Source organism: Lepidochelys kempii, chromosome 1 (genome assembly GCF_965140285.1).
Source record: "Lepidochelys kempii isolate rLepKem1 chromosome 1, rLepKem1.hap1, whole genome shotgun sequence".
Taxonomy (NCBI): Eukaryota; Metazoa; Chordata; order Testudines; family Cheloniidae; genus Lepidochelys; species Lepidochelys kempii.
In genome coordinates, this window is record NC_136380.1 from 152,347,621 (window position 1) to 152,362,309 (window position 14,689).

Consider the following 14,689-nt stretch of genomic DNA (forward strand, 5'->3'; position numbering starts at 1 on the left):
ACCTGCATATTGCTTTCAAATCAAACCCTTCCTCTTGAGGTGATTCTACTTTTATTAACTTTATAAGGGAACAAATTAACCTACTTTAGAAGAAGTACAGTCCTATGTATCCTGTAATTTTGTACCTCACAAGTTTCCTAAAGCCATTTTTTGCCCAGTTCTGCATATGAATATGCTAATTATGCAGGCAAATGCATGTTCAGGTAAAATAATTAGAAAGCAACTGACAGGTGTCTGGGAACTCCCATATAGCACAGCTACCTGTTAACACTGTAGGAAGAAAATGTGTGCATATGCAGAGGAGTTTGGCAATAGGTCTAGCATCCACAAGGGTGCTCCATTTCATCATGAGGATGTCACCGGTGCTGCCATCATTTGTGTCCGCAGCACACCTCTTTTCTTGTGGCAGTGACTTTCAGTACTTCTATTGTGGTGTCATTGTTGCTTCTCTGTGTTAGTGTTGCCAGACTGAGTACTGCCAGGGTAGTGGTCTTACGAGGTTAGTGCAAGCTTCAGAGAGAAGAATTGGGGGATTCTATTTTTCACTTCAGTCTAACATTAAAACCTTTTAATGGAAGTGATTGTGTGTCATGAATATACGGCTTTCCATAAATATTAAAAGGGATATCCTACTTCCAATATTGTTTATTTGAAACATATTCTGAATTCGTAACTTGCAGTATATGTCCACACATGAATTTGGCTCAACTCTGAGCTGGAGCCTGAGCTGCAAAATCCTGATTTTGACTGCTGGTCTCTTACTCTTTCTTTTTCCTCTCTCTTCCCCCAAACCTCAAAATTTGGCAGTGTTGAGATTCAAGGTTTTGGTATTGCAGGGATCGGGGTGGCCACAACATTCAGATTTGGTTTCAGATTCTGTTAACAACATCCTTTCCCTAAAGTTTGGGTCTCTTATTTCAGGTTTATAATAGCGTGGACTTGAGAAACTATTGAAGGATAAGCAAAACATAAATCTAGCTTTAAAACTAGCCCTTACAGTTGCTGTCTGGAAGTAAGTCACTATTTCTGTAGCTTAAGTAACACAAGTGTTAAATGTAATGTTCAATTATCAAAAAAGTATACTTGATAACATTTACTATTATTTACACTTCCCAGGAAAAGTAGAATGTTTAATTTAAAATCTAAATTATTGGGAAAACAATGATTCTGTTAATTCCCCACCCCTCAGCAGATGGTGACTAACGTGGAGATCAGGAGCTAGTCTGTGAAAGCAATGCTTACTGCTGTCATTTGGTGATGGAAGTAGAGGCATTCTAAATTCCACATGGTAGCAATCAGGAGTGCTAATTCAGTAGCACTTTGAGATTATGTGCTACCAACTGCTTACCTACAAAATGTTCTTTTTTTAGATTTTTTTTTCCAGCATCACAATTTAATGTGTCTGGGTTTTAAACACTTTACTCAAGTGATGACTGCAGCTGTACATTTGTCACATGATTGTGGATGGAAGCTATGATATTCTGAGATTTAGACTAAATACGTCCAGACAGTTTTGATCCTCTCCCACTCTTTTGCCTTGAAGTTTGAAAAGTGACAAGACAGCACTGTACTTGGCTGTATTGACTGTCTCACTTCTGAAATGGAATAGTGATATTTCTTATCAGGTGCTCACCTCTACAGTCCCTAAACTTAAATCTGAGTTTTCAGTGTATACTAATATCCTGACCTTGCAACCCAATGTTCAGGGCACAGATCTATGTAGGGGTCCACCGTGTCAGCGTCAACCTTTCGGATATCCCTTGAGGGAGTAATTACAAGCTACGCTCATTCAAAATCTTTGACATAATCATGGCCTTAATTATGTTGTAGCAAGTGTTCTGCTGATGCAAATGAGCTGACTTTTATTTATTGTGATTTATTGTTGTTAGGGCCCAATCTAAAGCCCCTTGCATTCAATGAGTCTTTGCTTGACTTCAGTGGCTTTGGACCAGGTCCTTACTGCTTAGGACTTCAGCAAGATAAAAGCTGTTACTTTTTAATGAGAGAAGCAACAGGATAATAAACTTCCTAATAGTCTCTTATCTTACATATTTTATTGCTGATACACAAAACTGATTTGTGCCAATGTAGTAAATCTCTTCTGGAGAATTGATAAGACTCTTAAAATACCATGTGTACAATGTTAAAGCCCATTAAAACCTGGATCCTGCCATTGTCTAGGAGTCAACATACTACACAATGGTATACTAATAGGTCCATTAAGGAAATGTTATGGTTGTATGGTTAGGCAGTCAAGTAAGGGAATGCCACAGTTAAGTTTGCAGGCATAGGCTTAATTTTAGAAACTTGCACCTATGCGTTACAATAGTTCTATTGACATGATTACATGCAACTTCCAAAATATCATATCGCACAATTGTCTCTTCTAATAATTAATTGTCATAGTTTCATTGCATCAATATGAAAGAAACTAAATCAGACTAATTTTAGTTGCTATTTTCTAATGCCATGTGGAAATCCCTCTGCCCCCCTAGTTATAAAACAGTGCCTATATTACTTGCAGTCAAAGGGTAATAGAATTCCAAATTAATTAAATGATTGCAGTTCTAACTGGACATAACTTTGAATTCTATGATGGATAAATGCAGAACTGTACTTTCATTTAATGCTTTTGATTGGCTAATTTGTTTCTTCTCCTGTAGTCAGAATACATCTTTTTTATTTTCTAGTTGGTAATCTGTAGCCTTGGCATCTTTCTACAATTGTTACTTAATTTTATAACAACTTTCACTAAAAGAAATGTGCCACAAGTGGTACCTGCTGGTTATAACATGACAATTTGATAGGTTAAACAAGCGTGACAAAGTTCCTTCTCTGCCTTGGTGGGTCCTGCACTTATTGACGGATTTTCTCACCTCACCGGTTCATGGCAGCCCTCAGTTTGGCCACTTTCGTAGGTCAAATCTGCTGTTCACTCAGTTAGCCTCATCACTGGCCAGCATGGGGAAAGGAAGAGGAACAATCCCCGCAGTCTCGGCTGATCCAGTGGATCAGGGAACAGGCCAGAGCCTTCCCCTCTGGTGGAACCCACAGTCCAGGTCAACTCCTCCAGTATCAAGTAGGGAGTTGCGGGGGATGGAGCAAACCCGGGCCCGCCATCTACTCCGGGTTCCAGCCCAGGGCCCTGTGGATTGCAGCTGTCTACAGTGGCTCCTGTAACAGCTGCGTGACAGCTACAACTCCCTGGGCTATTTCCCCATGGCCTCCTCCGAACACCTTATTTATTCTCACCACAGGACCTCCCTCCTGATGTCTGATAATGCTTGTACTTCTCAGTCTTCCAGTAGTATGCCTTCTCACTCTCAGCTTCTTGCGCCTCTTGCTCCCAGCTCCTCACACGCACCACAAACTGAAGTGAGCTCCTTTTTAAACCCAGGTGCCCTGATTAGCCTGCCTTAATTGATTCTAGCAGCTTCTTGATTGGCTGCAGGTGTTCTAATCAGGCTGTCTGCCTTAATTGTTTCCAGAAAGTTTCTGATTGTTCTGGAACCTTCCCTGTTACCTTACCCAGGGAAAAGGGACCTACTTAACCTAGGGCTAATATATCTGCCTTCTATCACTCTCCTGTATGGGCGGGTTTTGCCCGCCCACTTCCTGGAAAAAAAATCACTCTCCTGTAGCCATCTGGCCCGACCCTCTCACAACAAGTAACAACCAAAAAATGACTTAAGATTGCAGAGTTAAATATTGTCTACTTGACCTCTCTAAGATGTTGAAGTCCCACTTAAATTTGTCAAAACAACGAGGAGTCTTTGTGGCACCTTAGAGACTAGCAAATATATTTGGGCATAAGCTTTCGTGGGCTGGAACCCACTTCATCAGATGCATGGAGTGGAAAATACAGGATCAGGTGTAAATACATGAAAAGATGTGAGTTGCCTTACCAAGAGTGAGGTCAGTCTAACGAGACAATTCAATTGACTGCTGCCTTTGACTCTTATGTGTTTTGAAAGTTATCATAAACTGGTATTGTGTTCAAATTCAAAATGAGTATTAAAACTATTGTAGCTTATAGTCTTTGTAGCATTTCTACTCATCGACCTGAAGATTAAAATAACCTCTTTAGTTCTTCTATACAGTGTGCTGAGGCTTTGTAATGGGGTTGATGAATCATTTTTTATACTTGGTTCTCTGACATTAATTCTGAGTTGAGAAATATCAGAAACATGGAGAAAGGTTTCGCCATTTACATCCTAGCTGAAAACAGATAGTACTGTGTCTTCTGCAGGAACCTATTTATGGGAATCTTTCTTTAAGTTCTTAAATATTTGTAACTACAAGCTTCTGGTTTTGCAAGGGAGAATTAGAGCTGGCTGAAAAATGGAATTTCTATCCCAGGGAAAATTTCATGGTTTTGGGGGAAAAGTGTTGTCCTGACTGGGATTAAAAAAAAAAAAATGAAAACAATGACATTCGTTGTGGGACAAATTTGGAAAAATTCCATTGCAGGAGAACTGAAATGGAATTTTTTGGCTGGTTGCTTGCCCACCTGGAAAGTTCTTGTCAATTTCACTTTCTCCTTGAAGGCAGAAAGTGAAATTGATAAGTCTTCCAGGTGGAAGGTGGGTAGCCATCATTTCAATTTTCCCAATAGAAAATAACTTTTTTTTTTTTGGCAAAATTGAAGTTTTCCCATGAAAAATGTCAGCCTGAATTGGAACAAAAAGTTAAAATCTTGGCATTTTTTGTGAAATATTTTGATAAGATCAAAACTTCTTGTTTTGACTATATTAGTTGGAAAATTTTGACTTTTACATTATGACATAAAAATCAAAATGATAAGGTTGAAATTAACTGTCTTAACTGTTTTTTAACTGAAATTAACTGTCAATTTCCCATTGAAAATTTTGAGTAACTCAATATGTTCCCACTAAAAGTTTAATTTAACCTAATCAGCATTTTCTGACAGAACAGTTTTCTATTATCAACTCTACTTACTACTTTTAGAAACCGTTCTATTATGGTCAAAGATATCTTTATTTTGGCTGCTGCAGTAAGTGATTGGCTGACTGAATGAAACAGACGTCTTTCACAACAGAACAGATGGAAGCACCTTGTTAAATAAAGAATGTAATTCTTCTCTCTTGTTTTGCTGTACATCATGTCAAACACCTTCCTGTTGTTGGTATTATAGTGAAGCCTAGAGGCTCCAAATAGATTGGGATCCCATTGTGCTAGACACTGTACAAATACACATAGTAATTGATAATCCCTGCCGAGAACAGCCTGCAATCTAAATAGACAAGACAGATAAAGAGTGAGAGGGGAAACAGAGGTCAGGTGACTTTCTCATGGCCACACAGCAGGTCAGTGGCAGACCTGGTGGTGATCTCCAGCATCCCAGCACAGTGCCCTATCCATTGGACCAATCACCTCAGACTATAATATACAGTACACCCTCACTTTTTCTCTACATTTGGAGTATTATAATATAGGGATATAATGGAGAAAACTCAACAAAATTTAGAAGGGAATCTGTCAGAAAGTTCCATATTATTGTACTTGTTGCTTATTTTCCAACCCAAGTGAAGTTATTATCCAATAGTAAATTCTAACTGCCAAAGGCCAAACTAAAACTCTGGTTTTAATGTGGGGAGGACCCTTACATGTACTTTGACGTAAACTATCCAGTATCAGCAAACTCCATTTGCTGATTATAATTATAACCCCCACATCTGATTAGTATTTTTATTGGTATTTCAGATATATTGCAGGCTGTTGAACAGAATGTTTATATAAGCTGTGCATCATGGTGTTTTAAATCTACCCCCTTCCAGAGTGAAATTCATTGCATTTGCATTTCATCACAAAAAGTGACAAGAAACAGGACATAGTTTAAACATAACAAGGTAAGCTGGAGCTCTGTATAAACGCTGCTTTAACAAGTGCTGCAAGAAAAATGATAAAATTGAGGTGACTCATTTCCTAAGCTTTTTCTTTCTGGGTGATTTCACATCACACAGATGTTCTTTTGTTTTGCAATAGCAAATGAAAAACATTTATTCTTCCTTCATTTTATGGTGGTGATTTTTTTTTGTTTAATTTTGCAAGCAGACATTGAATTTGTTTCTATTTGCATTATGAGATATGCAGTCTCTTTTTGTTGAATATTCAGCCAGTAAAATGAACTCTATTTACTCAGTGGTGAGCAAAACAAAAGGAGAAAAATTGTCACTTTGTGGATTCCCTCTCTCCCCTCCCTCCTTCTATTTTACTTTTAAATGTAACAGTTAAAGCTGGGCAATACTTAGATAGTGAAACTAGAGTTTTGTTTGGTTTCAAGCTTGATTACAAAGGCAAAACTCGAGCCAGACTTAGTGTATTTCAGTGTGAAATCTATGACCCTGGGCTTCTGGTTTGGCTGAGCTGCACTCTGCTCAGAATCTGGTGGTGGGGACATGCTCACAAAGGTGGCTTGATATCACCAGTGTGTCTTCGCTTCTTCTGGGGCTGTTAGGATTTGGTTCAGTCCCTCAAGGCTGCTTTAATTCCCATCTACTACTAATGGCTCTGAAAGGATTGTTTCACCAGCCCTGGATCTTTGGAGCACTACAGCACTCCACACATGCCTTCTCTTCCTAGTCCTGTTCCTAATGCTCCCCATGCCAGAGGCCACGAGGGTGGGATATCGCTGGCTCAGTACCACCCACGGATTCCTTTATGGGAGGGGAATTGCCAGCTGGCCGGTTAGTTACTTTCCATTGCTTTTGAGCTGTTCAGGTGGCTCAATGGAACCAAGGCTCTTGGTACTGCTTGTCTAGGTTCTTAAAACACTGTGGTGTCTGGGCACCTCCCAGAATGTTGACGTGTGCACGCACAGGTATATCTACCTCCTTTTCCCTCCTGCGCGTGACTGGGTTTGTTTGTTTGTTTATTTTGGCTGGGTTGAAGAAGCAAACACTGGATTTTGTTCTGAAAGAGCTGAAGGTTCATGGTCATCCTGCTGTCTCCAAGGATTGAGTTCCAGATTCGTGGCCAGTGACCTAGAAAGTTCTGTCCTCTGCAGAGCTACCAGGTTTCACTCTAACATTGATGGTTCCATTGTTGCTGTGATGGGGGGTCATGAACACAGGGGTGAGGTCATCCCTCAGAGTGGAGGACACTGAAGGTGAGGGCTAAAACCTGGAATTTGACCAGCGTTAATTGGGGAGACTATGAAGAGAGCAGAGTGTCGCAGTGATGAGCTCTGAATGGCCTGTGTTAGCTGAGCAGGTGGGCTGCTGTGGTGTGAACCAACTGTAGCTTTTGCTCTCCCCCAACACAGGTAGGTAGGCAGAGAGAACACAGTAATCCAGTCTGGAGGTCAGGAACACCTGGATCACTGAGTACATCTGCACAGCAGTTAAACACCTGGGTTAGCTAACTTGGGTTTGCAGATCTGGGGCTGCAGAACTCAAAATTGCCATTTGGGCTCAGGCTCCCCCCTTGTGGGGTCCCAGAGCGTGGGCTCTGGCTGGAGCCTGGATGTCTACATTGCAGTTTTGCAGTCTGAGCCCTGAGAATCTGAGTCAGCTGACCAGGTCAGTCATGGGTATTTAATTGCTGTGTAGATGTTCCCTCAAGTTTCAGTCTGAAGTGCGTATGGTCTTTTTGCTGGCCATCGATGGAGAAGGGCATTTCCATCTGGGGGAAGCGGAATTACTTGTGTATCCAGAAGCTGAGGAGTCTGTGGATGGCAAGGCTATGAGAATTGTATTAATTTTCAGAGGCAGACGTGCTTAGAGGAGGATGATGTTATAAAGTTGAGGCAAAGTCAGCTCAGGTATTTCATCCCTCCCCGCCCCAGTTCTTTGGATATTGTAGCTAGTTTAATTGGTATTCACTGTGTGTGTGTGTGTAGTGTCCCATATCACAGTAGATTCTGTAAATAGTGTCCTTTGCTTCCAAAGCAACTAGGAATCCTCCTCCATAATATTCTGTCACATATGTAGTTACCCTGAACACAGTAATACAGAAATTCTCCAGTTTGCTACTGTTTATCTAAATTGTATTTTTTTAAAATTGCACTGTAAATAGATATACTCAATTCATACGCTGAACTGTACTGTGATGTTCTGTGGAGCTGGGCAGGGTTGAAGTCCTGCACTGGAACTGAACAGTTCATTGTGTCTGTAGTGGGTTTTGTGTGTTTTTCTAGTGAAACCTTTGGAAGCCTTAAAATAATAGCTCCAAATAAGCATATGGCAATACTATAGAGGCTGCAGAGTCTAGCTGAGTGAACAAGTGTCTAGAAGTCAGGAACTGTGCTCAATCTGAGCTCTGTCATAATATGGGTCTTGGGCAAGTCACTTAACCTTTCTGTGTACTTTTTCCAAGTGTAAAGTGTGATGCTTTAGAATTAATTACCACTAACAGAGCATTCTAAATCTTCAAACATTATTACTGTTGAAACTTTATTACATATATGTACATCCCTGTGGTGGAAATTAGACACCGCTGTGGGGTTTTGGCTCTGATCATGGAAAGAGTAGTAATCTTGTAGGTAAATGGGAAGAGCTTTGCCCAGACAGTGTGAGAGAGTTGGCATTATTCCTGATATAAAAGAACAGCTTCCAAGTTATGCTTATGTTTGCATGATGAATGTGACGTAAGACTTATTATTTTGAACTCAAACATACGGATAGAATGTATAATCCTTAACTACAGTAGGTGACGCTCATTTAAGAAGTTGGAGGTTTCAGTATACCTTTATGGGCTTTTATTCATACTAATGCAGTGATGTTAACACGAGTGAACTTTATTCTGTACTTTTAACCATTTCAAATAATGTTACTGCCAGTTACTGCCAGAAGAGTGCACGGTATTTTCATTAATTTAGTAAATATTTTGTCAGTTTGTATTTCTTCCCCATGCTGCATGTAAAGGACTCAAAGCCCATGTTCAGAGTCTCTTGAAAAGAAAGAAGTAATTGTTAGTTTTATTATTTATATTATGGTAATACCTGGAGGCCCCAGTCAGGGATCTGTGTCCCATTAACCCAGTTGCTGTTTAAATAAATTAATAATTCTCCTCTGACAGGTACTGTGCCACTTTACTTCAGAGTTTGCCAAATAGGCTCTTAAAGGAAGAAGCCACTTCTAGTTCCTTTGCAAACTCTGTGGGTTAGTACAACAAGTATTTCCTGGTACTGTGGTAGCTGAATGACTGCTGCTGGCAAACATTACGTTGCACAGCTGGGTGTGTGCATTGTGCAAATAGATTGGGGGAAGTGAGGCAGGTTTTTCTAGTTCCTGTATATAACATTCTGTACCTATAGCAGTATTCCACAGTTGGAACAGAAAAACAGGTGAGCCAGCTGTTACACTTTGAAAAAAGGTAAGATTTACATGTGTTAAAGTTCTTAGTATGGTATATAACTTTAATGCTTTTGCTGGCATTTATTAGAAATGACAGTGACAGTCCTTTCTTTCTCTTGTGTAGAATTGTATGTTGGCCTGGACTGTGAGAAAGAGGCAAAAGTCCTAAATGAATAGATAGTTGTAGACATGGTGTGCTTTTTGAGAGTTTAGCTAATTATGTTATCCTAGTTCTAGATGTCATTTTTTGACTTCCCAGTGAGTGAGTCTGGGGTGTATACAGACTTGCTGTGTTTTAACTGGAGTCTAGAAAGTTAATATATGTATCGGTGCCCTTGGTTCTGTAGTGTCAAAGCCAGCATATTAAGTTATTGCTGTTAGGAATTACACCAAAATGGAGAAAAGTTCAAGAATGGGCTCTAGTTCTTGATAGATTGAAGTGGAAAAAAAGAGCCTCTCGATCTCTGTCTGAATAGGTCTGGCTTAGTGTACCCTAGAAAAGGTTTGCCTGGTATAGTTATATCTGCAAACTCCTCCTAGTGGAGATGCAGCTTATACTGGCAAAAGAGTGACTTTACTTATATAGCTTATTCCATTTTCACAAATGCAGTAAGTTTGCCGTTAACTGCATCTACACACAAGGCCTTTTGCCAGTATAGAAATGTAAAAAATCACACCCCTAACCAACATTACTGTCCAGGCAAACATTTGTAGTGTAGATCTGGCCCCAGTGAAAGTGAAGGTGTGCTGCCTTAGTTTTGACACCTGAGTTCCAGTACTGCCATGTTAGAGTGCATACCAAAAACATAGTCTGTGATGCTGTACCACAAAGTCATTGAATACGCACAGACTTCTGACTAAACAATCAAAGTGGTTTAGAAGCAGGAGGGATATCTTATAACAAGAGCTGTTGGATAGTGGCAACAGTGAGAAAGTTCATCAGGACTAAATTTTCATCCTGCTCTCCCTTCATATATTGCCCTAGAATCCAGAGGGACTTTACCCAAGAAACTCAGGAGATTTTAGGTGCGGGAGTTCTGGAATGCAAATGAGATTCCTGATTTATTTTCAGAGTAGCAGCTGTGTTAGTCTGAATCCACAAAAAGAAAAGGAGGACTTGTGGCACCTTAGAGACTAATGAATTTATTTGAGCATAAGCTTTCGTGAGCTATATGCATCCGATGAAGTGAGCTGTAGCTCTCAAAAGCTTATGCTCAAATAAATTTGTTAGTTTCTAAGGTGCCACAAGTCCTCCTTTTCTTTTTGCTGATTTATTTTGTATATAAGCATATGTGCAATTGTGTTTGTAAAGATTGGTGGCACCTCTGGTGGCTAAGAACTTGCCTGAGGCTGTATCTTTACTGCATGCAAATCATGGGGTAAATTAATCCATGGTAACATAACCCGCGATAATGCAGCCACATCACTGTGCTGTCATACCCCACACATCCGCTGCATCTCGCCATGACAAGCAATACAGCTCTCTGGGCAGGTATCCCAGGATTCATAGCCCTGCAATTCACTGTGCTGCTCTGTACTCACATTTGCAGGGTGTTGTGGGACAACTTGTCTGTTCCCTCTGGGGATTGTGGGAGGAAAGGGTCTAGGCCCGCTGGTGTGGTGGCATGCTATGTGCTGAAAGGTAGGTTTGGATCATGCTAATCCTAATAACAGGGACCAACAGCTGCTGCTTTTTATGGGGGTAATGTTTTGTTTTATGCAAGACCTGATGCCTCCCAATGCATTGCAGTCAACTTTCAGGTCTGAATCTGACATCCAATCATTTCTTCAAAAAAAACCCCCAACTACCGTGTTGCACTGATTATGGAGTTGTCCAGCACTCAATAAAACCCACATCTCTTAATTTGCCCTTAATAATAAATTGGGTCTGGCTGTGACTGAAGAGGCAGCTGACTTCCAAGTGCAAAATATGCATCCTGAGGTGACCATCCAGGGTGTGAAATTGAACAAGAATCATATACTATGCAGTACTGCCTTAATCTCCCCACTTTTGGCTGTGGTCTTAGCCACAGGAACACTTGGCTGTTCCTTAGCTTCCTCAGTAAGGGAAGGCAGTTGGCTCACCTCTGTGGGGATTTGGGTAGGCTTCATCCTGTTTCCCACCGCAGAATCTTCTGCATGAAGCAGCCACTCTTTCTTTAAACCTGCCTCTCTGAAGATGGAGGCTAACTATGGGGGTAATCACCACACCACATACCCTGTTCATGCAGGGGGCACTCTCAATGGCCCTTGGACCGTCCCTGCCTCTTCTCTCTCTCTCTCTCTCTCTGAACTGGCTCAGAGATGATTGAGCTGTAACATTCTGCCTGCTGGGGAGACCTAGGCTTTGTTGTCTGCTGCCCATACCCATTCGTAGCCTGCAAGGGGCCAATGGAGTTGCTTGCCTACCCCTAATTTTTTTGGATGCTGGGACCTGGGAAATCCCAGATCAGTGGGTATGTCTGCACCAGAGCAGCAGGGGCAATTTCTAGCTCCAATAGATGTACCTGCACTAGCTCTGAGCGAGCAAATGTGCTAAAAATAGAAGTGGAGCTGTGGCAGCATGTGGTGGGAGGGGCTAGCCACCTGAGTATGTACCATGGGTTTCAAACGGGATTGTACTTGAGCTGGGAAGCCCCTCCTGCTGCTCGCACTTTTGTGCTTACACTTCTATTTTTAGTATGCTAGCTCAAGCAGAGTTAGTGTGGATATGTCTCCTTGGGCTGAAAACTACATCTCCAGCTCCAATGTCGATGTACCCTGGGAATGTCCCTGCTTCTCCCTCTTTCTCCTTCCTATCCCTCAAAACTCTGTCCTTGGGGGAGAACCTCAAAAGTCTCTGGCGGTGGTGGGTGTGGGTAATAGCACATCCAGCTACCCTTCCCCACTAGGAGCTACTCATCATCCGCTTCTGGTCAAGGGGCTTATGGGGAAGGGATTGGAAGACCATTGTGTCTTGATTATTGTGACTTCCCATGGTTGCACACCTTCACTGCAGTAGCATATCTTTCTGTACTGAGTCCTGGCTTTTTAAATAAACTGTCGTCTGCGTGGGTCAAGTTTCTCCTTTTGTGGGGAGTGGGCCACTACTCCCCTCCATGTGATCTCTGTGGACACACGCCCACATACAGAATGCAGCGTATGTTGTCGTGTATGCATGCAAATATTTATGTGGCTTTGCAAGACATTTCATTTACAAAACCTTACACTGAAACCTATTTTTCTAACTACAGCCTTACAGTGGAAGAGTCCATATTCCAGAAATTACCTTTTAGCACAGCAGTGGTGTGGCTAGCAGGGAGTACGTATTCATAGCTAAAATGAGCTGTTATTTTACTCCTCCCCTCTTAAAAAAAAGAAACAAAAAACCAACAACAACAACCAAAAACAAATGGAAAGGCCTGCCAGTTTCTAGTTTGCCATTCTGCCACTCTGCTGGTTCCATCTTCTTTCCTCGTGCCTCAGAAATCCCCCACCTCTTTGGCCCATGAAATGGAGGCTCTGGCCCAAAGAAAAGGTAGAATAAAACCAAGCCCATTCTGTGGGGGACTTTACATCCCTCCTTGTATCCTAATTTGCCATCTGGAAAACCACCAAATCCTCTGGCTGGCTTAGTGTGAAATCTCTATTCCACTTGGGATGAAGATAACTGCAAGATAACCAGCCATGGGGCCGTCCAATAAAAGCTCAACAAACATTTTAAGAGACTCTCAGAGCTGCTTAGATAATGTAGCTTCCAAAAACTGCTGATTCACCCTGTGTGTGTTCATATATTGAGCTGAATGCAACTGATGTTAGATGTTTTCCTGACTACAGGAGAACCTCAGAGTTATGAACACCAATCAGCCCCACACCCCATTTGGAACTGGAAATACACAATCAGGCAATATGTGTTAAATGTAAACTACTGAAAAAAATGGGGGGGGGGTTTAAAAACATGTGACAAGGTAATAAAACTTTCTGTGCTTGTTTCATTTAAATTAAGATGGTTAAAAGCAGCATTTTTCTTCTGCGGAGTAAAGTTTCAAAGATGTTTTAAGTCAATGTTCACCTGTAAACTTGAAAGAACAACCATAACACTTTGTTCAGAGTTACGAACAACGTCCCTTCCCAAGGTGTTTGTAACTCTGAGGTTCTACTGTACTTAAAGAATTAGGTGGAAACAGGAGAGTGTGAAAGGAGACTAGAAATCCAATTTTGGAGGCTTATTTCCATTTCGGCCGATATGTGAAACCACAGGCCTAGTCCCTAATACTGTGGTGTAAATAGCTCTTTAAAATACAGAAGCATTGTGTTGTTTTCCTGTAAATAATATCAAACCATTTTTTAGCAATTGTGGCTTTCTTTCTATTGAGCAAAGATTCCTGCTGTTACTGATACACGTCCAAGGCTATGTCTACATTGCAGCTTATGTCGGCCTAACGTATGTCACTGAGGGGTGTGAATCACCCCCTGCGTGATATAAGTTACACCAACAGAAGCGCCGGTGTGGACAGTGCTGTGTCAGCGGGAGAGCTTCTCTTGCAGACACAGCTACTGCCCCTCGCAGAGGTAGTTTTACTATGCTGATGGGAGAGATGCAGCTATACGTGTAGACAAGCCCCAAGTGTTTATTAAACAAAACACTTAGGTATAACAAAAATGTCCACTGTTTCCGACAAAATGTATGGGAGCCAAAACAAATATTGTCTTGTGAGATTATTCTACTTTACCTACTGTAAAGCAGGTGATGGTTTTGTGTGCACATCACAATATAACTCATACAAGCTTGAATGAAAGTGATGGAACCACAGAATCTGTTCAATGTCTTCGTCAATGATTTAGATAGAGTGTACACTTATAAAGTTTGCGGACGATACCAAGCATGGGAGGGGTTGCAAGTACTTTGGAGGGCAGGATTAAAATTCAAAAGATCTGGACAAACTGGAGAAATGGTCTGAAGTAAATAGGATGAAATTCAATAAGGACAAATGCAAAGTACTCCACTTAGGAAGGAACAATCAGTTGCACACATGCAAAATGGGAAATGACTGCCTAGGAAGGAATGCTGCAGAAAGGGATCTGGGGGTCATAGTAGATCACAAGCTAAATGAGTCAACAGTGTAACACTGTTGTAAAAAAAGCAAACATCATTCTGGGATGTATTAACAGGAGTGTTGTAAGCAAGACACGAGAAGTAATTCTTCCACTTGAGGCCTAATCAGCGCAGAGTAATCTGGAGTATTGTATCAAGTTCTGGGCACCACATTTCAGAAAAGTGTTTATCTAAAACGTTATTAGAGCACTGTAGTTGTAGCCAAACCCAAGCGTTTGTAAGTGAGCGGAGTCTGAGTTTAAAAACCAGGACATCAAAAGTTTGTGATTCAATAAAC

At 41.2% G+C, this 14,689-nt stretch overlaps 1 protein-coding gene across 3 annotated transcripts in view; it reads left to right on the plus strand.

The window, feature by feature from the left end:
- The window catches only part of SYTL5 (synaptotagmin like 5), a 187,181-nt gene that overhangs the window by 42,710 nt on the left and 129,782 nt on the right, over positions 1-14,689 (plus strand). Inside the window, exon 1 of one of the 3 annotated variants that reach the window (XM_073358250.2) lies at positions 9,298-9,336. The exons of the other annotated variants lie outside the window; for them this stretch is intronic. The gene's annotated coding sequence lies outside the window, so the exon portion shown is untranslated. Of the gene's footprint in view, positions 1-9,297; positions 9,337-14,689 lie in introns of those variants that run through there. 3 annotated transcript variants of the gene reach the window in all.